Here is a 27,468-nt window from a genome sequence, read left to right on the forward strand (position 1 = left end):
TACTTATAACAATAATATTGATTGTGTAATCCTAACTACCATTATTGATTCCAATAATTTTTTGGCATTTAAGTAGGCTCCTGCTGAAAACTTTTTGCACTCAATTTGTGTTTGAAAATATTTTAAAAAGCTGAACTAAAACTGAATAACAAACTCTATGGGTACTTAACTGACTAACCAGATTTGTGACTTGCTACCTGAGTAGCACTGCCTGAAAACAATTTTGTGAAACAGCTTCCTGACAAAATTGCAATTTCACTATTTTCAAAATATTTAATCAATTGATTTTGAGAAAATGTACCGTGAAAAAAGTAAAAACAGGACTGATTTATTCTTTAATTAGTTTAATTTACTATCCTATTCAAATGCATTGAATATCATGCTATATTTAAAGATCTTAATGTAATATAAAATACCAACAAAATATCTAGAATTATAACCGAAAACTTAGAATTTTTACAATTTGAAATTGACTGATTTTTATCTTGTTAGAATGACAGTATTGGGATTAGAATAAAATAACACTAGATAGACTGCTAAAATAGTTTGCTTCATTAAGCATGTACTAAGCTTTTCTGAATTTTTCTGTCATGATAAATTTCAGAATTTCAGCTCCCCATTTCAGATAATTCGGAGGAGAGAAAAAGGAAATTATTACTCAAAAAATTGAATGGCATTGCAAAATAAACAAACTTAAAAACAATGAAAAAAGAAGTAGGAAAATCTTGGTCTATGAGATTACACTTATATGCATGAGGACTGACATTTCTTATTATATTAACAAACCTGCACACATGTACATGTTAAATGAAAAGAAGGATTTTGACATGACATTTAAAATATTCAGGGTTTCATCCTCTGTATTGCCTTAGCTTGTAGAGTGTATTTATCACTTTTATGAGGACACATAATTTATACGTTCTCTTCACTTGACCTGAGCCACTAAAGCAAGTGGATTACCATCAGTTCAAGTCAGTTTATACAAAGACCCTTTTCATTGACAATGCACTGCACCAGTACAATAACCTAACAAAGGCCCCACATAAAAGACTTTGTAGTGCTTTTTAGGATACTTTGTATAATTTTGATCTACTTCAGTATACTTTGCATACCTTCTCTGTGTTGATATTATTTGAGTTTTAAGTACAATGGACTTTGTATAAAACTACAGAGGAATGAAATAGGGAATTAAAGCAAAAAAAAGAAGAATCCCTTCAAGGCTTTCATTTGTGGTCAGCCACCACTGTACTCTCTCTCATTTCTTTTGAGATTTGTAGCCAAGCCAAGATCTACGGCCATCTGTTTTTAATCTCTATTCAGAATGATAGTCTGTGGATCAATGAACTCTAGCCATAGTCTATAGAGAAACTGCAAATCTTTTTGGGATAATTTCCAGAGGATAATAATATTCACAAGAGACTTCTTTCGCCTTCCTTATCTCCAACTACAGTTTTTCATAAAAGAATGGTATCATAGCTGCCTGTTCCAACAATTGCTTCTGTCATGATGCATTATTGCCAGCAAGCTAAACAATTGAAGTCATAAATCTTTGAGCTTTTAACTATGCTACCACTGCCCAAAAGAGATTTTGTGAGACTGTAGTGAGCTAAAGAGAGTCAAGTGACTAAATGCAAGAGAGTGAAATGGGACAGAAAAGCTTTCCTTCTAAAATACTGTTCAGATTTTCCTGCAAGAAAAACATAGCATGAAATAAAGTTCCTTGGCAAGTCTGAAATTAAACAGAGTGCACTTGCTTCAGTTAATGCCCAACACACACTTATCATATTGACATAAAGGAGTAATTCTACTGGCAGTACAGAAAACATTGAGAAAAACATATTAGCAGAAAATAAAAACTACTGCATGCTGTCCTGGTGCCAATTGACTTGGCATCTTCAGAGAATTAAACGCACAAACTCATATGCTAAGGAGTGCTAATCTACCTGGCTATCACACAGTTCAGCCCCTTAGCACTCCCCTGTGCATGACCTGCAGCCATCTGGCCAAAGCCAAAAAACATGTGACTTTGTAAACCCCTGAGAGGGATCTGTAGTGCTGCTGCTTCTCCCCTCCTCATACTGAAGAAAAAAGTGGAGAGAGTATTTTGAACTGAGGGAGATACAGGTTCTCCATTCCCAAAATGAATTCAATATAATACTGATGGACCACACAGCACTCTTCTTAGTTGGCTGACATTGCCAGCCCCTAAAGGCTGCTCATTACCACCTGTGCATTGCCATTCCTTGCAGAGAGGCATGAGGGCATGACAAGTCAGCCTACCAAAGTGCTTCAAAGAAAAAAAAAATAAGCAGCAGTCCTTAACCTTTAACTCTCCCAATGGGCTTTGTTATTTCTTTCAGAAATCTGTCCAAAATGAAACTGGCATAAATTCAAGAATTCTTTCTAATCTGGGATGCAGGCTTCCTATCCAAACTGCATCACTGCACTTAAAAATCACATCCTTGTTGATGTGAATACTCATCTTTTCAAATTATTGTTATATATGCCATATATAGCATATAATGCTGCAGCATTCGCATTTCTCTTGAGAAAAAAACTAAGCTGACCATTCTTTCAGATTCTTGCAACATTTTTTAAGTATGCTGAGATTCTGCATTTTAAATATGAACAGCTGAATTCTCCCCTTAGCTACATGAAGCAATTCCCATTGAAATCAATTAAAGCTGTCTTGAAATCTCATAGAGTACCCTAAGCTTTATATCCATTTATATCTTGGAAGTAATTGGAGATATATCATGTGAATTGTCTAATGGAAGGATGAATTGTCCCCATTTCACTGTCTGGAAGGAGAGTTTGGATACTTGATACACAGCTTTTCACTTGCTGTAAATTTTCAGAACCACAGCTTCTTTGTAAACCTGCATTTGTATAAATTATTTCAATTTCGCAGTGCTAATCCTCTTTTTTATGATCTTCATATGGATTTCCTACCAAGAAAAAAAGAACTATGGGGAAAAAAATTAATTTTTGAGCAAGTCTACTGTCATATATAATAATTCTACTCTATAATATTATGGGCATCATTTTACAACAAAGCGGACTTTGTAAGAAAACAGCAAAGCTATGGTATTAACCTGGGAAATATTCACAAGGAGAATGACTACAGTGATGGAAATTCCAGTTGTTGCAGACTAGTGCTTACCCAATCCAAGTCAATACATTTTTTTGTTACTGATTTTTGTGCTGGACAGAATTTCACTCTGCTCAAGGAGTGGGACTTCTCTCTTGCCAGTGGGATCTTCAGAGGATGTGAGAAAAAAAATGAAATGGAAATTTCTTGCATAAGATTATTGCAAGAGTCCACAGAAACACTGATAAGTGTGTTGGTGATTCTAAAATGACTTTTTAATTCCAAGCTGTCTCTAGTTTCCATTAAAAATAGTAAAGACTCCAAGCTTGTGCAAAATATTCCTAGTTAATTGCAAAATATTTTTTCTGAAGTAATTTCTGAGATATTACTTTCATTGTTTTAATAGAAATGTTGTCTTGGTTTTAACAGTTTTAATTTAGATTGAAGTAAAGTTAGGTTGGGGTGGAAAATCCACTTTTAAAGACATATCTGATGGCTGGGAGATATAGATACAGGTCAGAATCTATTAGTAACCCATCTAGATAGCCTGTGTGAAGCATCATCCTCGGGAATGGGAGTCTGAGGATAACAGGTAGGCAGCATCTGGAGCTGGACGGGGAAGCAGCTTTTCTGTCTTCCTTTTGTTTCTACCACAGAGTTAGCTAGCTTTGGCTTTACATACAGAATTTCCTTCCTGACCATACTTTTAATAGAAGAGCCATAAACTTTTAATTAAGAGGTAATCTGAATGAAACAGAATATTTTCATAGAGTAATAGTCTCCTGCTGTCAGTAGGAAAGGCTTTTACTGAAATGAGATTTGTCTTCAAAGCAGAAGTTATTGATCGTATGCTATTATAATAACAGTATTATTTCTTTTACCAGGTAACTGCTGGTGAAGCAATGATTTTGATTGATGGATGTCAGTACACGGGAGAGACAGTGGTTTAATGTGGTTACTCAATGGCAGACCTCTAAATAGTTCAAGTCACAATTGTCCCTTCTGGGGGCCAGAAAGCTAGGACAATTTTAGAAAACTATGGACTTGAAATACCGTGATTAGTGTATTTCCTAATCAATGAGTTTGTAAGTATTTAATTACAGTAATTTAAAATTATTTTAATATTTTCTTAGAAATAAAACTATTTCACTAAGAACATATAATAAAGAATAAAGAATATTCTTTTACATTCACCCTTCTGAGTTTTACCCAAGACTCATGAAGTGTTTCTATGAACACAGAATGCACCTGTTGCAGTCACCCAGTTGTGTATTTTTGAGTGTTGACTTCAATTGTCTACAAATTTCCTACTGGGATTTCCAGTTCCCCTCTCCTGTGGGTATGAGAATCTCAATTATCTCTTAAGATTGGTGAGGACCTCAATTATCCCTTAAGATCGGTGACGAATTCTGTGTCTGGGTTGTATCTGTTCTGCATCTGTTCTGTATTCTGTATCTGTGAGGTGTGGGAACACACTCTTCCTTCTGATCATCACTTGGGGTACAGCCCTGCCTAATCTTACTTTTGGCATCCATTAAGAGCCCTAAAAACATCCACAGTTCATTCATCCTTTCTCAACGTATACGGAAAGTATGTGAAAATACAATTCTTTAAAGAGAGTTGGGGAAATCCTGGTTCTTTTATCCTGGCCATTTCATGCTGAAAGTTGTAAGCAGGATATCCTTCCCAAGAAAAATTGTAAGAACTCCAGATATGGTTTGCCCCCCTTTTTTTTCCCCAATTCATTTTATGTCTTCTTCCTAACAGTATATCTCACGAATGATGGAATCTGCCCTAAATATTGTGGTTTATTATCCTTCCAAAGTTTTGTGCCTTTCTGTACTGAAAAAAAATGATACAATGACATTGAGTAAATGTGCCCAAAAGTATTATCCAAACACTTCTTGAACTCCATCACACTTGGTGCTGCGACCACTTCCCTGAGGAGCCTGTTCCAGCACCCAAACACCCTCTGGGTGAAGAACCTTCTTCTAATATCCAACCTAAACCTCCCCTGACACAACTTCAGGCCATTACCTCAGGTTCTGTCACTGGTCACAACAGAGAAGAGATGAATGTCTGTCCCTCCTCTTCCCCTCACAAGGAACTTGTAACTGCAATGAGGTCTCTCCTCAGTGTCCTCTTCTCCAGGCTGAACAGACCAAGTGACCTCAGCCACTCCTCATACAGCTTGCCCTCAAGGCCCTTCACCATCTTCATTGCCCTCCTTTGGACACTCTCTAATAGCTCAATATCTTTCTTATATTGTGGTCCCCAAAACTGCCACAATATTCAAGGTGAGGCCGCCCCAGTGCAGAGCAGAGCAGGACAATCCCCTCCCTCAACAGGCTGATGATGCTTTGCCTGATGCCCCCCAGGACACAGTTGGCCCTCCTGGCTGCCAGGGCACTGTTGACTCATATTCAACTTGCCATCGACCAGGACCCCCAGGTCCCTTTCCATGGCACTGCTTTCCAGCATCTCATTCTCCAGTCTGTACAAACATCCAGGGTCGCCTGATCCCAGGTACAGAATCCAGCACTTTCTCTTGTTCAACTTCATATGGTTGGATTGACCAGCCCTCTAATTTATTGAAGTCTCTCTGCAGGGCCTCTCTGCCTTCAAGGGAGGCAACAGCTCCTCCCAGTTTTATATCATTGGCAGACTTATTTAGTATCTCTTCCAGTCCTGCGTCCAAGTCATTTATGAAGATATTGAAGAGCACAGGGCCTAAGATGGGGCCCTGTGGAACCCCACTAGTGACAGGTCATCAGCCTGATGTTACCCCATTCACTGTTACCCTCTGCTCAACCCATGAGCCAATTGCTCACCCACCACATGGTGTGTTTGTGCAGCTGTGCTGGACATTTTGTCCAGAAGGATCCTGTGACAGACAGTATTGAAAGCTTTACTGAAATCCAAACAGATGACATCAACTGGCTTCCCTTGATCAACCAGGTGGGTTACATTGTCATAAAAGGAAATCAAGTTGGATAAGCAGGACTTTCCTCTCATGAAGATGCACTGGTTGTGATCAATGACAACGTTGTCATTCAGGTGTTTTTCAATATCTCCCAGAATAATCTTCTCTGCAACTTTACCAGGCACTGAATGAGATTGACAGATCTGTAGTTTCCAGGGTCCTCTTTCTTGCCTTTCTTGAAAATCAGGACAACACTTGCCAGCTTCCAGTCAGCTAGAACCTCTCCAGATTCCCAATATTGGTCAAAAATCATCGAGAGAGGTTTTGCGATGATACCAGTGGGCTCTTTGAGGATTCTGGAATGAATCCCATAAGGAGTCATAGCTTTGTAGGGATCCTGCTGGAACAGCAGATCCTGCAAAATTTTAGGGTCAACTGGGAGTTGATCGTTCTCGCGGTCATGGTCCTCCAGCTCAGGTCACTGAAACCCCTTTGGTCTGTCATCCATGTTGAAGACAGAGGCAAAGAAAGCATTAAACATCTCTGCCTTGTCTCTGTCGCTGTTTGTGAGGTGACCATCCTCATCCTGTAATGGGCTAATGATATTTCTATACTGCCTGTTACCATTAATATATCTGAAAAAACTCTTTTTATTGTTCCCCACCAAACTTCACTTTGCTCACCAGACCCAATATGTTGACAAGCAGCACATCAAGGAGGGCATCCTTCCAAGTTGGCTTCCTTATGACCTGCTCCATAGAGTTGTCATCCGGGTTTTTTAGGAATCTTCTGGCCCAGATTGTACCAGATACGTGATGCTTCCAGTTAACTTCTGGCAAATTGAAATCCCCCACAAGGGCAAGGGCAGTTGCCTTGGAAGTGTCCCTTAGTTTCTCAAAGAATAATTTGTCAGCGTCAGCATCCTGGCTGGGAGGTCTATAGCAGAATCCCACAATGACACTGGCATTATTTGTTTGCCCCTTGATTCTTTCCCAGAGGCTCTCAACTGTGCCATTGCCAGCTGTGAGCTCCATACATTCTAACTCTTCTATTACATACAGTGCCACCCCTCCACTTCTTCTGCCCTGCCTATCCCTCCTGAAGAGCCTGTAACTGTCTAAGAGGGTACTCCAGGCACAGGACTCATCCCACCGGGCTTCACATGCCAATGAAGTCAAATTTCTGGGACTGGGCCAAAGCTTTGAGCTCCTCTTGTTTGTTCCTCATGCATGCAGCATGAGAGGTCTGGCACTGTCTGCCAAATGTAGGTTCCTGCTGTGTGTACCTAATGAAACAGTCCTGCTAAACTCAGTTCTCGTATTCCCTAAACAGGTGACCAAGGATAAGAGGCTTTGAAGACCTCCAAAGGCAGATTTTTTCTGGCAAGTTGAAGCATCTAATTAGCCTCCTTTCTGGGGGCCTGTAGGGGAATCTAGAGTTTCCTATTGATTATACACAATACTGCTTTAGCCAGATGATTATGCCAAAGTTTAGATGTTCATCTTTGGTGACCCTTCTGACCAAATACTGCCTCCCTCCTGCAGGGGAAGACAGGGACAGGGATAGGGTGCATGAGCTGGACTTTTGGCCTTCACCAGGCGTTTTCTTGGCTCACATCTTTCTCTCTGTGTCTGCTCTGGTATCAACCCCAGCAAATGTGGATTTGAGTTGTTGGTAGCTTTGCTGCTGTGGGGTATAGGGATGAATTGAAGTTTGGACATGAAAGGAGCTGGGATACAGATGAGAATGAATATGAGACTTTCCTTCTATTTTTAAACCTTGCCTTCTATTTTTAAACCTGTCTTTGCTGCCTTGCTCAGTAGGATTGAGCCATCTCGGTGTTTCGGAGGCCCGAGGAGCGACATACGTGACGTCCGTCTCCCCTTGTCCATCTCTCCGGGCTGCCCCGCAGCATCTACAAGGATGCTGCTGCCTGCCATGAGGCTCAGGCAGCTGCCTGTCCTCTGGGATCAGCCCTGTCCGGCTCCTTCCACCCGCAGGGTGGGCAGGCTGTGTCCCAGGGTGCAGGGGTGGCCCTCTCCCCTCTCCCCGGCTCCTCCCTCGCTGTGGCCAGGGGCAGCGGCGGAGCGGAGCGGCCCTGGCCCGGCTGTCCGGCAGATGCCCCAGCCCCGGGGGGAGATGGGCTCTGCGTGGGACACAAGCTCTTCCTGGCGCCCTGTCCTTGCCGTCGCGACCGGCGCCGCCGCAGGCGAGACCCCCCCTCCGCTCCCCTCCCAGCCCCTTGCCGCTTGCGCTGCGGGCGCAGTTTGTCCTTCATTTGAATAAAACCGCCATCAAAAACATTCAGTTGAGTCAGCTAATAAACCGCTTAATTCCCGGATCCATACCATGGGTGATTTAGAAAAGACAATTAAAAAGCCAGGCAACAGTCTCTGTGGCTTTTTATTGTGAGCTCCATCAGTCCAGAGTGCTGCCTGCCATCCGCTTCCCTAGTAAAAGCCTCAATACACAGATTGCAATCGTGTTCTATAGGTGCCTGCTTTGCTTCTCCTCCTCTGCCCCAGACTGTCAGAAAATGCTTTCTTGGATATAAATAACTTTTTAATTTTATTTTATTTTATTTTGCTCTCCCTGCAGAGTTAGGGCTGGACTAATAATTGTCACGGCATAACCAACAGAAAGAGAATGGCAATGAGACAATCACCCAGTGTGAGATCAGTCCTGACTTGCTGTGAGCTTAACACCCTTCTCCTGGGCAGAGTAAAGGAACAGCGGGGCTTGGGAATGAGCCAGCTCCATCACAGCTCTGCTATTGCGCCAGCAATAACATAACCCTCCTCAGGACTGGGATCAAGGGTCCAGTTTCACCTTTGCTAGTCAAAGGCAAAGAAGATAGGACTTATACCTGCAATTAAAGTGGGCACAGTTCTGCTTTAATATCTATTAACTCTGGAGTAACAAAAGCTAAGAGAAGAATGACTAAAACAAGACTCACAGCAGGATTAATTTGGAGGTAATTTTTTTGTTCTTATGTTTTCCTCCTGCCTGCTCAAAAACAAGCTAATATCATGCTAATGTTCCTTTTATAGACACTGCATGAAGCTTGCCTGTTCGCATCCTGCAGCATCTGAACAAGAACCTGTCCCAGATCGTATGTTCTGTGTCTCCATTATGTGCTGCTGGGTCAAACTGCTCTGTGAAAAGAGATCTCCAATAGCTCACAGTTTTCAGATAAATTAGCAAGAATCTGAGGTGTCAGAGATTTGGATTGAATTCAGCTTTTAATTCAGAAAAGTCCAGGCTAACTCTTGACCGAAAACCTTCCCCTGTTTCCCAGGCTAGAGGAGTGGTTGGGAAGGCCTTTGCCCTCACTGCCAGAGCAGAGCAGGGCATGGTGCTACAGCAGCAGGAGTGGGAACTGCCTCTTGTGCCTGGAGTGAAACTTAGCAGAGAGAAGTTCCTCAAAAAGAGTTAATCTAGTTCACAACAGAGATTCCTGACTGTGCTGTGTCCAGTGTGTGGGCCTTTGTGAAAGGACTTTCTCTCTTGTTCTTCTCTTTGAAAATTTGCCACCCCAGACAATTGTCAAGGCAGTGCTTCTCACTGGATAGCATTAATGGAGTTGTGTTTCCTTGCAGTTTCTACAACTGTCTGGTTTTCTACTTCTCTCCCTTTTTCCGTTTCCTGTTGGCACTGCATCCTAAACTCCTAACCTCTTACACACATGCACTGGTTTTTTTCACTTGCTGGGGGAGGTGCTACACAATGAGATCCATGTAGTGAGAGTTCAATTGCTACATGTCAGAGCACGGCATATGCTAGCCAGTTTTCTCACCCACACCCGTCTCCGTGGGATTTCTCAGCACATTTGCTTCCCAGCTCCTGCACTCAACATGTGCTGCAAAGTGTAGTGGAATATCCGGGTCTGAGGCCCTGCAGTGTACAGGAGGACTCTTTCTGACTTGTATTAATATTGCTGCCAGTGAAATCTGTGGCATTTTGATTGCTTTGGAGCTCCATGGCTGAAATGCGTTTGTCTCTGCTTACCCATATGACTCTCCTTTCAGCTTTTTGTCTTCACATGAAAGAGAGGGCAAAAAAAAAATCTTTTGATGTTTTTGAGAATATTGCAAGATATTCTCATGAAAACACCATTTCATTTGCTCAGGCGCTTGTTCATACAGGCTTTCATGACTTCCAGGATTGACTATTTTAATTTGTTCCTGGTGGTATTCCAGATTGTTTGCTAAACTGGCTGCAGATGGTTTTGAATGTTGCTGCTGCCAGAATTGTTACTAGGACTTGATCTACAGATCATATTTCTCCAGTCTCACGTTCCCTCTACCCTGGTGCCTGTTAAGCAGCATATGGCCTTAAAATTCTTTACTGACTTATAAAGCTTGCACTGGCCCCGATTCTTTTTACCTTCCTGACCTTATAACACTTTAGACTTTGGCTAAGGCTCATGGCTTATCTGATGTAATGGCCACTGACAGTTCAGAGCCAGCATCCAAAAAACAGGGTCAAGTATGGCTTTGGGTTTTGCTCCTTGTCATACTTTTCTTTCAGTGAAGGAAGTGGGTTTATTTTTTGCTTCTATTGCTTAATATTCAAATTATTATTCCAAGTTTTACACTAAGCTTTTCCACGTAGATTCACACACAGACACAGATACACACGAAGTCAACATATAAACAGTATGCTGCTCCTTTAAAATTCAAAAGTGCAAACAAAAGCAGTTTGGTTCCCAGTTGATGTAGAAGCGAACTGGTCTAATAAATTCTGGAGAGCTGCTTTCTGACAACAGTGTATGAAGAGGGAGAGCTTCTTGTGTGTGCATGGCATGAAAAAATTTTGGATCATTGCCGCCTTTTATTTGCATGCCCTTCAAGTACTTTGATTACTGAAAGCTAAGGAGTGTTACTCTTAGCTGTCTGTCAGCTTTGTGTTGCTTCATCTGAAAAGCAGGTATGCAAGAACACTGCCTTGCATGGGTATATTTTGTCACAAAGCATTTGATTCCCCTGAAACTAGTGAGACCATGCTGCTGGTTTTGATCCCTGTCAGATGCAGAACCAAGGACAATAAAAGGGACCTGAGTTCTTTTCACCTGTAACAATGTGGTCATAGACCTTTTATTAACAGTGGTATAGCACAAATTCACAGTGGGTGAAATTTTGTATTTACTGAAATCTATGGGAATTTTTTTGGTGGCTTTGTTAGAGACAGGGCTTAAAGGAACAAGGTTTGGAAGCAGAGTTGGCTTGGATTGCAAAGTTGGAAACTATATAGAAAGAGTTCTTGCTGTCAGTAACTTAAGTCAAGATTGCTCTTGGAGGTCACTGAGATGTTATCGGGGTTGTTATAATTTTAGACCCCCTTCTAGAGAAGAGCCACTCTGCAAGCTCAACTGCTGGTATTCATTCTTTAAGGGTTAGGTCAGGGAGGGTTCTTATCCTCTTGCTAGCCTTGAGTCCCTCTGGAGAACTGAGCTGTTTGTCACCAGCTGGAAAGAATTCAAAGTGCTCTCTTCTGCTTCCACCTCAATCTGCAAGACCAGACAAGGCCCCTAGGGCATTCCACTCCTCTGCCTTCACTGACCAAAATGCAGTTAGTTCTGAGAAGATACGTAAGAATTTCTTTGATCTGAGTAGGTCTGAGTTTACAGATCTCTTTGTCTTCTTAGACTCCCCAGGCTGATTTTCTTGCTGAGATCCTTTATATTTTGTACTTGTTCCTTTTTATTCTGTCTTTCAACAAAGTATAAAGCAGAACATAGGTTCTACTTTCCCTATGGAAAACCATTCCATGCTTTTTTTCTTCTTTGAATTGCTCTAGAGTTGATCATAGTTGCATATTAAATAAATTTCTAGAAATAAAAAAGGGGGGGTAAAATTTGAATAGGAAAAAAGGGGTGAAAAGAGAAAAAAGGGAAGAAATAGAAGAACTTGAAAACTTATATTCACTGCCATTTAATCTGAATGCATTCTGTCTGCTTTTGTGTTGTTCTGTCAAAAAAAAAGAGAAGGAAGAAAGAACGGAGATATCAGCACTTCTTCATAAAAAATATTTTTCTCAAGAGAATTGTATATTTTATGAAAAAAAAATTCAAAATTCAGATTACTTTTTGGATCATAGAATATATTAAGTTTATTCCTGTATGGCAAATTTGTAAAGGGAGAATTGTAGTACTCTATAAAAAATCAGAGTGCCCTAGTACAGTTGGAAAGTATTGGAAAGGAACTGTAGTTATAAGGCAGGGAACACAAGACAAAGGACATGGAAACTCATTAAAGTCCATGACAATTTACTGCTGTGATATTGAGGCCAGATGACTTATGGAGTCCCCAGGTATACAACCAGGTCAGCAATAAGTAGAAATCAGGAGTTACTTTTCTCCTGTGTGTACAGACTAGTATGAGAACATGGCACACAGGACTGCAGTCAGCTTTTTAAACAAGATGTTGAGTGATTGGAAAAAAAAGTTAAGGAAAATGAAGAGAAAGTAAACAAAATTATCTGAAAGATAGAGAAGTTACTTTCTCTGAGAGCTAGAGGGGCTAATTTCTCTTCACAAACTTTAAGATTGGTGTGTTTATTTGAATTAAAAGATAGATGTTGAAGTAATCTTTAATTAAACATATATGGCCACAGCAAGAGTTATGGGTGGAAGTTCTGGCCAAATGAAGTCAGAAGAAAATGTGAAACAGGCCCTGAGCAGCAATGGCAAGAAACTACTGCAACACAATACCAAAAAAACAGTGATATTGCCTAAACAACTCCGAATGCTTTTCTGAAAGACTGTGTTCACTCAATACAAGTTTTACTTTAGTCACACATATTACTGAGCTCGCTCACTATGTGAACATTGAATAAAACACTGTGCTATGGGATGTGCAGTAAAACAAACTGAAAGAGATGTTTGTCCATCCTGACCTTAAACTTCGGGAATCTGGGACATAACTTTCTGGGCTAGGCCAGGTTTCTGTTACCCCTTGCTTCACACAGAAAGATGGAACAACAACCCCAAGAGGTTACTTGTCTTTACTTTCAAAAGGAGGAAAACAATTAATATCAATATTTTTACAGAACTTGTTAAAATGCGTTTCAGCAGATCCTTTCAATTCCTTTGACTGAAGTTAAAGGCCTTAACATTTCCAAATAGAATTTTGATTTTGATCTAATTTTAATTTAGTGACTTGAATGTTTTAGTTCAGGACTCAGAGGGACTTTGATTCCTCATGGGAACCATAGTTCAAATGCAGCATCCCCATTTTTCTTCTGTTGGTTTGGGGTCTCCAGTTCAATTGGATATTGTATGATGTTTCAACTTCAGGAATGTCTATGATGTAATTCAGAAATGGAAGCTTTTGCAAAAAAGAGCTGGGACATGCATTATCTGAACTAAAATCCCATGAGGCATTTCTCTGACTTTTCTCTCATTTCTCTGACCATGAGGTTTAGTCTAACTGATGTGGTCTGAAGTGGTTTAACTAGCCAAAATGTTTTCCTTGGAGTCGGTGTTGTTTGGTGAAGATTCGGAAACTTCAAGGAATATTATTAATATTTCCTAGCAGTAAAGTTCAGTTTTGCAGAAAATACATTTTATATGGGAAAGCATTCATGGAAATTTCCTGAATAGTTTTATTTAAGAACTAGAGAACCAGCTCTTAATTAAAAGGGGGAGAGTGCCAAATATTAACACCCCCAGGGACAGCAAGACTGATTAAATACGTGTCTAATGTTCTGTTTTTAATCCAAAGGAAACTGCTTCGATGGCATACATGTTGTTTTAAGTTTTTTTCATTTTCCTGAAAAAGTGTCTAAGTAAAACAGCATGTTCTTTATGCTGGGGTGCCATTCCCTGGGGTTACTCTCATCATGCTCACAGCACATAAGTGCTGCTTATTTCTCTGAGTGAATAGACACGCCAGCAGCATGGGGTCTAGAAACAACAATGAAGAAAACACTGTAGTGGTCCTTTTGTGTGTCTGACTAACTGCTAGGTTGTGACCCATGGTGATCTGGAGACCCGAGCTTTCTTAAAATTGTTGTCCATTGATTTGTCCTTCCTGAAGTTACAGCTCTTACAAACAGGCGCACTTGATGACTAAAATGAATGGTGGGACACTAAAAATGGCAAAGTTGCTGCTGAAAAATCCATCTCTTTCCAAAATCGCAGAACCACAGATTATCTGAAGTTGGCAGGACCTCTGGAGGTCATCTAGTTCAGTTCACCCTGCCCAAGCAGGACCACCCAGAGCCAGTTGCCCAGGACCATGTCTAGAAGGCTTTTGAATGTCTCCAAAGATGAATATTTTACAGCCTCTCTGGGCAACCTGTGTCAGCTCTTGGTCATCCTGACAGTAAAAAATGTTTCCTGCTGTTCAGAGGGAACCTCCTGTGCTTCACTTTGTGCCTACTGCCTCTGGTCCTGTCACTGTGCACTGCTGAAAAGAATCTGACTCCATCCTCTTTGGACCCTCCCTTGAGTTAGTTACAGCCACTGATGAGGTCCCCCTTGAGCCTTCTCTTCTGGATAAACAGTCTAAGCTCTCTCAGCCTTTCCTCATAGGACACATGCTCCAGGTGCTTAATCATCTTCATGGCCCTTTATTGCACTCTATCCAGTATGTCCATGTCTCTCTTATACTGGGAAGCCCAGAACTGGCCTGAGCACTCCAGGTGTGGCCTCACCAGTGCTATGCTGAGGGGCAGGATCACCTCCCTCGACCTGCTGATAATGGCTTGCCTCATGCAGCCCAGGCTACCATTTGTCTTCTTTGCCACAAGGGCACGTTATTGCCTCATGTTCAACTCAGTGTCCACTAGGACCCCCAGGTCCCTTTTGCAATGCTGTTTTCTAGTGAGGTGGCTCCCAGCATATAGTGGTGCATGGAGTTGTTCCTTCCTAGGTGCAACACTTTGCATGTGCCCTTGCTGAACTTCACAAGGACTTCCTTATAAAACTATGTGTTACCAGATAGTAATCTTTGCTGTTCAGACACAAATCACATTAAAATATAGAAGCTAATTTACAGAAAATAATTCGGATCTTCTATCAACACTTACTGCATATGTATTCACCAACAGCACAGAGTCAATTAAGTATCCTGCCTCCTGCTATACCAGATCCACTTTTTCAGAAAATGTGCATGTTGTTGATCAATGTGCTCTAACAATGATGAATATCTAAATATGTGAGGTATTGAGAGTACTCTTAATGCTGAAATAGCATTACCAAAACTTTCAAATCTCTGCTGCCAAGAGGAGAAAGCAACATATCTTGGTTTTTATCCCTTAACTTACTACCATTGCTGCACATGCTGGGAGGCACAATGTACCATCTCTGAAAGAAAATCCACATCTCTGTAGTACCAACCTTTAACTTACTGACAGTGATCAGGTAGTCTATTGCAATACAGGCAGGTGACTTAAGGAGATATGGATCACACTCAAGATTGCTTTGGTAGCTCTAGATTTTCAAAGCCTTTAAATTTGCAGGATGAGTTATAACAATGTTACTGTAGTATCATCTGTTTGAGTGCTTATTAACCTGCATCAAACCATATGATTTTTCTTGAAATGCATCACACATTTGTATGTGTGTGCATATAGGGTTTTTTTAATTGAATTTGTAGCATGTTCAGCTGACATAAATCTAGATGCAGTGCCACACTCTTCACTGGCACTTATTTCCTGGAAAGGCTGATGAATAATTGTAACTCTAGCAAATATATTTTCTTAGGTGACTCTAAGGCTGAAAGCCATTTCTATAATCTGAAGTATGAAATACAATTTAAGAAAAAAATATCTCATTCAAAAGTCAGAGTAAATGTAGGCAGAGGTTAAATCAAATCTGAACCTCTTCTACAGTACAGAAATGCAGACCAGAGGTTGCATTAAAACCACAATCCAGTTTTGTAGACAATACCCTGAGAAAAAAGCAGAAATTCTGAGAAAAACTCATCCATCCATAACCAGCAGGTTCTTCTCATCAGTAAGCAAAAAACCAGAGAGGCAGAAAAAACCAGCAAAGCATTAGTTTACTTTTACCACTAATTTGTGGATGACTAATTGGAGAGGACTGTGTAACAGCAAGCAACAAATGCTCAGTGTTTATATCAAGTAATCCAGTGAAATGGCCAAAGACAAGCCAAATCATTTACAGGAGGCTTTCAGTGTGGCAAAGGGTTTCAGAGTGGCCTTGTCAGTACACAACTAAGCTCTGCTGGAGGTGTTGCATTTAACTGATGCTCCATGACCCATCCCAGTCTCTGCATACAAGAGTAGTAACTGCATCTACCTGCGTAAAAGCATTAGGTTTCTGGCTGCTGCTGTCTCTCATGGCTAGGAAAATAGAGTTGGAAAACCCTTCTGGGGATGCCAAATAGTCTCTAGCAAATAAATGCATTAAATATTTCCTTTCATAAAAGCTCCTTTAAAATATGATACAGAGCTAATAAATTTTGAAGTCACAGTAAATTAAAATTGGAAGAGTTGGGAAGCCTTTCAAACAGCAACTTTACAAGATACATAAACATAACAGTTCAGTGAGGTGTGTATGGGTAGGAGGTTATCTCTCATCTTCAGTGCTGAAGACATACCTAAGGAGGAAGTGGAAGAGTTGCAGTGATTGGCACTTGTTTCCAGATCTGCTCCTGGATTAGATTAGGACTGCTGTATTTGTGACAAGGGTTTCCTGGCCAGAAGTATGTGTGCATGAACCACCCAGATGGCCTACACATGGACTGGAAATGCATCCCAACCTCAGCATTTCTGATGTACTGTGCATGTGCTATGCAGCTGTGCACACACAGTCAGATGGATCCAGTACACACAGCATTTACACTGTCATCTGTACAGTCTATAAACTACTGGGGGAATCAGGCATATGACACATGTACACAATGTAGGACTTCTGGTTGCTTTTAGTCTTTCTACATCCTAAAATTCATCATGGAGGTAAAAAGAGGACACGCATGGGACAACTCAGGTAAATGGGGAACATTCTTTCTTACGTATGATTTAGCCAAAAGGTGATTTTGTAGAAGTTGAAAGATACCTGTTGTGCATTTATGGACTGGGACACAGACAACATGAGGAAAACCAATGCTTTGTTCACCAAGTGAAAGAAAGTAAGTATTTAATACATGACTTCTGGACCAAGCTGTGAATGAAATCATATCAAAGCAAAAATGCACCATTCAAGCAATGCAACATAGCTCCCAGATGCATAAACTTTTGGAGTAAAATAAAACCACATGATCCCCATTCATAAAAGCAGCTTTTGGTGGCATTTGCTCTGCCTTTGACTTGCAAACATTCAAGTGTGAAAGCTTTTGTTCATGAGGATATCTGCAGGGTGGCAAATAGTCCTGCACGTACACTGCTGATATTTAAAACTGTATAGTTATACAAACCTCTGTGTAAATAGGCATCTCCTATAGTGATTATCTTGAACACTTTGTTTTGGGAGTCAGGAAGCAGGTAGTATATGGTTTCGATGAGGAAATGCAGACTTGGAAGAACAGAGCAGATAAGCAGTTCATATAAACTGCTATTATACAGAAGTATTTGAAGAAATGTGTGAAAATCAATTCTGCACTTTGGTAAAATAATGTCTGGGAAAAAGAATACAATGGAGATGATGCATTGCTCATAGTGATTAAATGTGCACAGTTGTCAGCTGTGTGTAAAATTTTATTGTTCACAAGGAGAGAGGCTTGAAAGATTTACAGAAAGGAAATTCACAATAGAATAGTAGTGAGCATTTTTTGCCAATAACAGGACCTCTTGCAGAATGTTTCTTTCCCTTGTCATTTCAATTCAAGACCTAAATGTTATTCACTGACACACAAACTAACAATGACATTTTAAAGCTTGCACAGTGCATATGCATCCAGCTCCCCTAGGAAAAGTCAGGCAAACACCTGATGCCTGCTGGGAATTTCGCTGTGGGTGCCAGACAGCTGCTGCCCATCAGTGTTTCCAGGTGTGCTTATTTGGTTAGGAGGTCGCTCCAGCTGCAGACACAATCATAGCAGGGACTCAGGCAAGCTGGAGAGACAGCGGACATGCTCAGATTTTGCTGCTTGGGCTGCCTTGGTTTTGCCCTGATTTAGAGCACCTGGCTTGTTGCAGGATGCAGATGTTTGCTCTGTTGCCCAAGAACCAGCACTTCATTCTCTTTATAATGAGCACTGTGACCTGGGGGAGTTATTAAATCTCTGGTTCAAAAGAGTCTAGTTTTCCTCTCTTTTTGTTTCTCAGCTGACAGTCTAAAGTTCACAAACAGATTAGTGGAAGGAATATATAGAAATTAAAAACTTAATTTTCAAAGTCCTCTGAGTCAAATCTAATTGACAATTTGAATTATAGCCTGTGCTGTTCTTTGTTTCATTTTTCTTTGGGGAAATCCCTGGTTGTACATTTGCTTTGTCCTTTACTATAATTTTACAAGCCTATATTTAAAAATTATTCTGAAGGAACTTCTAGAGGCTGAAGCAATTTTAGGACTACTGCAGTGCTGGTGTGAGACCATGCAATATTCAAAATTGAAGAGATTATACCTTACTCAGGAGACTAGGTACTTTTTTTAAGACCATCAATTTAATTAAAAAACGCAGGCTCTATATTAGCAGCAAGCTTATGGATCATCATATGCCAGTCAAACATAATGAAATACATGCAAATGTTAGATGGCGTATTCTTTTGTCTCTGAAATTAACAATTTCAGTGAACAATTTCTGTACTTTATGTAAAGATTTTTTATTTTTTTTTTTGCTTTATATCTTAAAAAGTGCTGGTCTGAGTGTGTTCCTTTTGAATGATAAGAAAGGTAAGAAATAATCAATTGTCAACAATGTTTTCTTTACAGCTTGGCATTCTCATCTTCCATTAGGGATGTCTGCATCATGTACAGCATCAACATCGTGGCAAGGTGTCCTCTTTCCTATAAACACACTTTTGCCTTTGGAGACTGTTTGCATTGAAGGGGAAAAAGTCATGAAATTGAAGCCCTGGAGAAAATAATTTATGCTCAAGAAACACATTTTAGCCTTTCTGTCTGAACACGTTTATTTTCTATTCCAACTTCATTCTTCATCACTGTCACCCATCCACTCGGCCATTTGTATTTGAGAAGTCAGGGGACAGGAGAACATTTGCTCTTTGTGTTTCTGCCACTGTCAAGAGCTGTAGCAGAAACTAGAGAGCCATAATGTTACAGTTCCAGTGACTATGTGTCTCTGAGAATCTTAATAAAAGCAAACTAATTTTCAGTAAGGGACAACCTCACAACTGATAAATATGTAAATAGAGTAAAATATATTGGGGAAAAAATCCAGAGTATGAATATGATATGAAGACAACTGCAGAAATAATCTTTCTGTTTTTAAACAAGTTCTTAAGGATGTCACCAGTACATGACACTAAGTTTACACCAAAGGGAAGGAATTCTACAGTTCTTTTCTTCTAAAGAAATATGATTCTGATATTATTGCAAGGTCTTTGTAGACTTCTGTTAGTATCATTTTTGGTACATTAAATTGTTACAGCTCTGTCTAAAGATGCTTTTTCTATCAGTACAGGGTCATCAGAAGTTCTCTATGTAGTGTAAAAGGGTCTTGTGAGGAAATTACCTTTTAAATCAAAATATGAGAATATTTTTTTTCTTCATGAATATGACCATTCTTTGCTCAATTATTACATATGCTAGTGCTCTCAGCTTGCCCTAGAGATATGTCATCACATTCTGAATAAGTTCTATTACTTCAAATACATTCTGGTAACAGCGATAATCAAAGTATTTCCAAAGACAGTAAGTCCTAAAGGTGCTTATGAAAGAAAGGGCTAGATTCTAGGCTTGATGTGACTGTTTTTCAAAAACCACTTTTCACATCTATTTAAAAATTTTTATCTAATTTACTTTCTTTTATTATTATTATCATCATCTATTTTAAAATAACCCTAGTCGGTTATTTTGTAATACATTTTATTTTATTTATATTTATTTATTATGTAACCCTAGTCACATTTATTAAATGTCTTCAATTTCCTGATGCCTGTAATCTCACACATACAGAAAGCTTACTGCACATGTAAAGTGTTGTTTGGGTCTATCTAATCTTGTTTTTTCATAGCCAAAATTTAGATTGTTCCTGCTAAGTTATAGAGAAAAAGAGAAAGTACGTTCAAGAAAGGGTAATGATAAAATATATGCTTTTCCTATAGTTGAACCACAGGATGTCACTGTTTCTCTTTCACAAGAAACAAGCTTCAGATGTGAAAGTAGACCAGATTCTTCCTAAAATTACAGAAATGCACAAAAATGACATAAAAAGCACAGAAATTAAGTCAGACGTTTCCTTTTGTATGTGTGAGTCAATCTAGGCAATGTGTTGCCTATGTAGAATAACAATTTAATATTCAATTCAGTCTCATCATGTACCAAGATTGATATATTTTTGGTACATCCCTCCAGACAGAACTGACACATATCAATATGTCCCATATTGCATAAAGAGTCAGGCAGAGCTGAATAGAGTTCAGGCAAAAGTTAATGTAAGACATTAAAACTTCTTGTAACCTTCCCTAGTTAGCACTGAATTTCTAAAATTTAGCACCCTTTGCAACCACAAAGCTGGATCTTGACAAACACATGCTGCTTCTAGTGATTTAATATGATCCCTCCACAAGATCTTTGGTTGCCTTCATATACAGAGTGTCCATCCTAGATGTCCCATAGAATGCTGGACTCTAACTTAGAGAGGCTTTAAGATGTCAGTGTGCTTCAGGCAGTGTTTTACATAAGTCTCTGAGGTCATTGCAGAATAAAGTCCTTTCCACACGCTCATTCTGGTGCTTTCTTTTCCTCATTGCAGTACATGGGGCAACTCCCTCACTCTCCTCAAATCTTCTTTAAAAGTACCTTGTTCAAAACTCCAGTAATATTGATCTGCCAGTTCACACAAGTCCAAATGCTGTTTATTTAATTACCATTTGCTGTTGATTCCACTTCTAGCTTTCTTATGTTTTCTTGGGAGTGATCTTGTTCTTTCTGAATTATTTCTCTATACTGAGCACACTGATTGCACGTGATACATAATAAAGAGCTGGGTTATTGTCATAGATTTCTCTCATACTCTAAGGTCTAGTGACATAGGTTTTGGGAGATGACTGCTCCCTGTTTTTTCTGGAATGGCTTGTGTAAAATGCAGGCATTCTGGCACATTTTACTCACCTTTCTTATTTCTATACTTCTCACAATTTCAGTAAAATGGACTCTTCTATTTTCATTCCTCTTGTGGGATGACATGTGAAATATATGGAAAATGTGTAGGAAGATTTTTCACAATCACCAATTTCATCCCTGCAGCCCACTGAGATCTCAAACTGAATCACACCCCATCTTCTACATGTCTGAAATAATTCCCATGCTATTCTTTAAAACGGCAGCCAGGAGTCAGTGAGAGGCGGGTGCAGAGACATGAAACAGAAGAGAGTGCAGTACCTGCAGGATTCTTTTTTCTGAAGATCATCTAGCATCTGTCTGAAATCTAACTTTTCCTATCACGAAGGAACTTCTAAAAATAATTATACATTTAATCTTCATTATAAACAATGAGGGTACTTCACATGAGTCAGTCTTACTAGTTCTCCTTCCAAAAAAGAGAGGAGCTAGCAATTTGGGGTAAGGGATTGTGTAGTGGTTAGCAAGACATATGGTGTGCAGCATAAGGACCATACTGGAAACAACTCAAGACAGTAGCAAAATTCCCACCCACATCTCCAGATATGAACCTGGCCCATAAACACTTTCTTTATTTGACAAAACACAGTATAAATTACTTTCTATTTTATAAATGGACTTTATAATTCCCCCTAAATAAGGGTGATTATGAATGCCTTTGAGCTCTCTGATGCCAATGGCATCCTCATTGCCATAAGAACTAAAACACTTGAAATGTGGGACAAATGTACAGAGGTTAAGAAGGGTTTGTAGGACAGGTACCTAAACCAAATATGTGGTGACAAGCATTTCCTAGAAAAATTTCCAATATTTTGAGGAATATATGTATTATATGTACATATATATATATATTTTATATATATATATATATACATATATAAATGTATATAATGCAGAGGTAACCATAGGCTGAAGAACAGGGATACAGTATTTTATCTATTGATACAAGTGGCCAGGATGACACATTTGTGCCTCAAGCTTTCTGTTTCCACAAACTGCAATGAAAACTGGGTCTCCCATGGGTCAGCCCATGCTGTTCTAGCGGAGTAGAGTGAGAATCTGATAGCAGTACGACAGACGCATCTTCAGTAGCCTCAGCAAGGCTAAAATATAAAGCAGCAGAAAGAAAGATGGGGCAGCACTGATATCCTCCTAGGCTACCAGCTAAACTCTCCTCTTGTGTGACAAAATGTAACCCATGGTCTCCACTGCAGTGTTACTGGGGCTGGTGAAACACGGCATCTTTGCTGCAGTCATACCCTTTGGTGCAGTAATACATTGTTCTGTGACAGCACTTTCGTTGAAGCTTCTGTCCATATGCATTGTTGACAGAATATGGAAACAAACACACCAACAGTCCTAATGCACAACAGGCAGAGTTAGGGCAGTAATATTTTTTGCCTTTCCCAGACCATGTGTCAAATTTTACTTTGCTCTGAATGAAAGCAGAATTTTCTCCCGAAGAAAAGATAGGGAAGATCTTGTTAGATTGAGGACAGAATGCCACAGGGAGAGTGAGCAGGTTACAAAACTCTCCAGTGTCTTTTTTTCAGCTGTATTGATTTTTTTTTTTAATTTCTATTTCATTTTAAATGAATAAAAATAATTTGTAGGCCTTAGGACCCTCAGGGATACTGAAGCCTGGAGCAAATTTAAGCATACTTACCACTTCAAAGTGAACTGGGCTTTCTCTTACAGCAGACTAGTTAGCATTTCATGGGGAAAAATTCCAGGGTATTTCTCACCGGAGATGAGTGTAGAGAAAATGTGCTTGGCTTCCAGCAGAAATAAGGTGGTTTTGAAATGTTACCTTTTTTATATGGGACTGTTCCCTTTAATATCTTCTCAATCCTTGGTTGTCCAGACAGTCACAACTGCAGTCAATATGTCCTGCACCATTCAAAATCTCTCCAAGTTTGTATGAATGGACATTCTGAGGGCTTTCATATCTGATGAGTTCTGGTTTTGGTGATCTTAGGGATGTGTGGAAAGCTGTTTTGGTTTGATGAGACAATTACTATAGATTTTTTGTATTTGTTATGGCTGGACTAGAAGATCCCATCAGAGATCTGTGCCCAGCTGTGCCATGTGTCAGGTGATACTAGATGTGAGTCTTAATCAGTAAGGGATTATCTGAAGCACACAGTGCTTTCAGCATTGTTTACAAATTGTTCTGGTGGTGAAACAAATTAAGAGCTTGCATGAAAAATCCTAAATTTGACTCAGAGTCTATCTGAGAGTGATGACTGAAAAAACAGATTTCATGAAGTTTTAACTGGCAGAAACTGGAGAGCCATACCCTGCAGATGGAGCATTGGTACCAACCCATGGAAGCCACAGGTGCTTGATTGCTGCCTGCTTAGCGAGTTCTGCCAGAACTTCAGAGACAGAAAGTTTGCTTGGCACTGATGGCATGTTAGCTATTTGCAGTGTCAAACACTCAGTAACCTCAGTACCTCAGGCATGTCCAAGATAAAGGAGCAAGTCTAAAGAGTAGACATAGGTACCAAGTCCCTTCCTGACTGTACTTTGTCATAGTTTGAAATTGCCCCCGCCCGAGAGGCTGGGGGGATCAAAGGTGATTGGGTGCCAGGGCAGTGTTCCCTGGAGAACCAGTCACCATTCGTCTTGTTCGCTTCTGCTGAAAAATCATATATACACAGCACCAGAAGCTGTTGGCAGTTTTGCTGTTGGTGTCTGCTGCGTGTGCGTGTAGAAGGCCAGGGGGTGGCTGGGCTCCTTCTTCCCCCCTTCGGGGGGGGGAAGGGGAGCCCCGCGGCCCCCCAACTCTGCCTAGGCCAGAGTTAGAGGCAGCATTTAGAGTGAGTGTTTGTGAGAGATGTGACTCAGCACCTGAGGTAAGAGGAGAGAGGCAGGCTTTGCAGCCAAGCCCTCTTCCCCCTCCTTTCTGCAGTTAAGCTGTGGAGGGGGGCCTTTTCTTTCCCTCCGCTGTAAAGTGGAGGAGAGGCTCAGAATTGGAGCAGAGCCAAAGTGGATGGGCTAGATATAGCTCGGAGCCAGGGAAAGGAATCCCAGGCAAAACTGGAGATGGACTGAAGAGAGAGGCTGGGAGGACGTCACTGCCATGATCTAAACGCAGGACAGCCGAAAACCCGGAGGAGGAATCAACATTCCGGGACACGTACGTTGATAAGCTACACTGCAGCTGCCTACAAACCAAGGTATGAGACTGAGAAAGAGAGATCACACAGCAGAACGAGGAGAAAGGACTCAAAGCTACTTTCTTGAACTTCGTGAGGAGAAAGACTGCAACAAACAGCTGGAGCTTGGTGAGGGGGGAGTGTTCGGGGCCCGAACGCTCCCCCACAAGGGAGAGATTGGTTACTTCCCAGCCTGAAAAGGCTTCTCCTGGACTGAAGTTAAAGGGAGGGGCTTAAAGGACTGATAGAAGTGTAATAATATATATATATAGTTGCCTTTAGTTTGTATAGTATTAATTTGTGTAAATAAATATATATACTTCCCCCTTCCCCTATAGAAGCCTCTAGCCTGAAAGTTTCTCTCTGGTGTTGGGATAAATTGTGGGAAGGGGTGGGGGAAAGCCTGGAAATTGGATTTTGGATTTCTAATGTGGCTCAAACTGCCACAACTTATAACTGAAAATTTTGTGAATAATTTTTCCCAGCTCCTTTTTCTCCAATATCAACACTATCAGTATCAGGTCTATCAGTAAGTGATGTCTTAAAAAAATCCCTGATTCCTGTTTAAATCTGTCTGATTAGCTGAAAAGTGCCTTTTCTCTTGTGTCGAGTGAGATCAGTTCTAAACTTGGTACAATTAGCAACAAGAACAGGTTAAACACCTTGGTTTACTTCAAAACCCGTGATAAAGCCACATCAACAGTTTTGCCTGTTTCTCTCCAGTCAGAAGTACACAGGTTATATTTTTGAAGATCAGAACTTCACAGGCTTCCTGAAATAAACGGGGTGCAGAAGAGAAGGGAAGAAAGCTGGTCTCTGGATACTAACATCCTTCTTGCTTAAGCTAGCAGGTCTCATTATGATTTTGCATCTTTCAGATAACTCTGAACAAAGTCCAGCACCTGATGATATTGTGCTCATTTATTTTATGGCCTAGATCTCTGTGGGCTCATAAAAGAAGTGCTTATTCTTAGTTTTACTATATTTCCTTTGTTGGTACAAGCATGCAAGAAGATACATCTAGTATTCCAGACTTCTCTCTCATAAAATAAAATCAACCTACAACACAACTAATTTCAATCATCAGGAAAACATATTTTTCATTTACTCTTTCAAGGTCCTCTCTGCAACAACCCCCAAGTCTTTAAAGGCAAGCACTGCACTGGGAAGATCATTAAAACTTTTTTTTGGACCAAGTGGAGGAAGCAGGTTCAAAGAAGAAGGCTTCCCACAGAGAACAAATTATTCTGTGAACATCTGAACTACTGGAGTCAGAGTTTCTACTAAGCTGTGTCTTATGATTGAATTTGGTATATGAGAAGGTGCTATTTTGATTGACATTTGGGGGAGTATTGTTTCTTGTTTGTTGGGGTTTTTTCCCCTTTTCCCCCCTGTAATGCAAGAATTGTGAAGCCTCTCTTTGGAGTAGATTCTTTGGTTGCTTTCATGTGAGTGTCTCATAGGGACTCTCTCCTTAACTTTTCATGTTTTTTAAAGATGTTAATTTCCTTTGAATCATCTCCATCTGTGTCAAATTTGATTGAATCGATCCAGAAGGATCAAAACCCTTTGTGTTTGTGTGGGAAGCTGGACTTGCAAAACATCTGCAGACTTTAGTTTTAGGAACTCAGATTCTTTACCAGCCCCCTTTTTCAGTGACAAGGGCTGACTGGTCTTTGCAGATTGTAGCTATGGTGAATCCCACAGGTGTGGGATCCCTCCTCTACACAAGGATGGTATGGATGTGACATCACTTCATGAGCTATCCAGGCACAGAATGAGAGGTGACTTGCAAGTAGGATCATTTTACACAGGAAACCAGGTTTGCTGTCACTCACATTCACTCCTTTTGCCCAGTTGTGGCACCAAAGCTGTGTTCAAAGATAGCTATCCCATCACCAGTGATTCCTTAGACTAAATGGTTTCCTTTCCCACGGGGCAAACAGCTAATAGACACAGACTGTGAAAAATCCTTCCTTGTAACCTACATATGTTGCCTTTGCTGTAAGGTAAAACACATGCAGGTATCTTCCCCAACAATGCCAAGGCAGTGGAAAGGGTTCACAAAGGGTTTATTTAGGAAGCAAAGACATTAAAACTTACAAATGTCTCGGCCCTGCCAGGCAGTACCAGACCTCAGAGGGAAAAGCAAGTTCCCACTCTCTCCAGGGTCTTTAGTATCCTCTCTGTTTCTCCCCGGCCTTCCCAAGACCTCTGTACATGTCTATTAGGGTTATCTCTCTCTGGCATAGCAGAGAGAGATAACACAGCTCTCTCTGCAGCCGCTTCTGGACTGCAGAAGGGAAAAAAAAAATCTAACCCTTCTGAGAAGGTACTTTGCAGTGCCTAAGTGAAAACGAGTACTAGCTTTCCGTTACAAATTCTTCCGAAATCTCAAGTATCCCTACAGCTCCTTACCTGTCTCAAGACCATCTTTATTAAAAAAAAACCTACTGACTTTCCAAACAGTCAAGCAAAAGTCTTCTCTTCCCAGCCTCCCCTGCCCAAATATCTGTTTTAGAAATCTAACAGCAAGGTTGGCTTAGAGACACCTGGCTTCCCTAATGGTGTAGCACCACCTTATGACCGATGGATAGAATTTAACAACACTGTGTGAGATCCAGTAGTTTATTTTTGTGTGAGAAACAGAAGAAAAAAAAAAAAAAAGGGGAAATGGTAAATGGGCAAATAGAAGGAGGAGGTAAAATCCAGGAGGATCACCTTAGGGCTGAGCAATTCCCTGCTCTTTAAACCACATCCTGCCCAGAGTGACTTGTTTTGAAGCAGTTAAAAGTGCAACTGAGTGGAAATTGCTGAACAAAACATGTTATAGTGAGCGTGGGTGCTTCGCTGAAGTGAGAGACATGTTGCACACTGTTTTGTCTACCGACTAATGCCACAGTCTAAGGGACAAGCATCACATTAAATAGATGAGAGCAAGAAAACTCAGTGGCAACCCCCACTCGCCCCAGCTGTGCTGTCTTGGCTCTGCACTGAGCATGGTGATCATAGTCTGGCAGAGCTGTTGTAGGAAATGAGATCTGGAACATTAAAAAACATTTTTGAGTGAATTCTGTTT

At 40.4% G+C, this 27,468-nt stretch overlaps 1 long non-coding RNA gene across 1 annotated transcript in view; it reads left to right on the forward strand.

The window, feature by feature from the left end:
* Positions 1-8,833: 8,833 nt before the first annotated feature.
* The window catches only part of LOC108505022, a 30,219-nt gene continuing 11,584 nt past the window's right edge, over positions 8,834-27,468 (forward strand). The window contains exons 1-3 of the long non-coding RNA XR_001877346.1: positions 8,834-8,988; positions 18,856-19,367; positions 20,222-20,224. This is a non-coding gene — a long non-coding RNA (uncharacterized LOC108505022). The remainder of the gene's footprint in view (positions 8,989-18,855; positions 19,368-20,221; positions 20,225-27,468) is intronic.

This window comes from Lepidothrix coronata, unplaced genomic scaffold (assembly GCF_001604755.1).
Source record: "Lepidothrix coronata isolate B3197 unplaced genomic scaffold, Lepidothrix_coronata-1.0 Scaffold181, whole genome shotgun sequence".
Taxonomy (NCBI): Eukaryota; Metazoa; Chordata; class Aves; order Passeriformes; family Pipridae; genus Lepidothrix; species Lepidothrix coronata.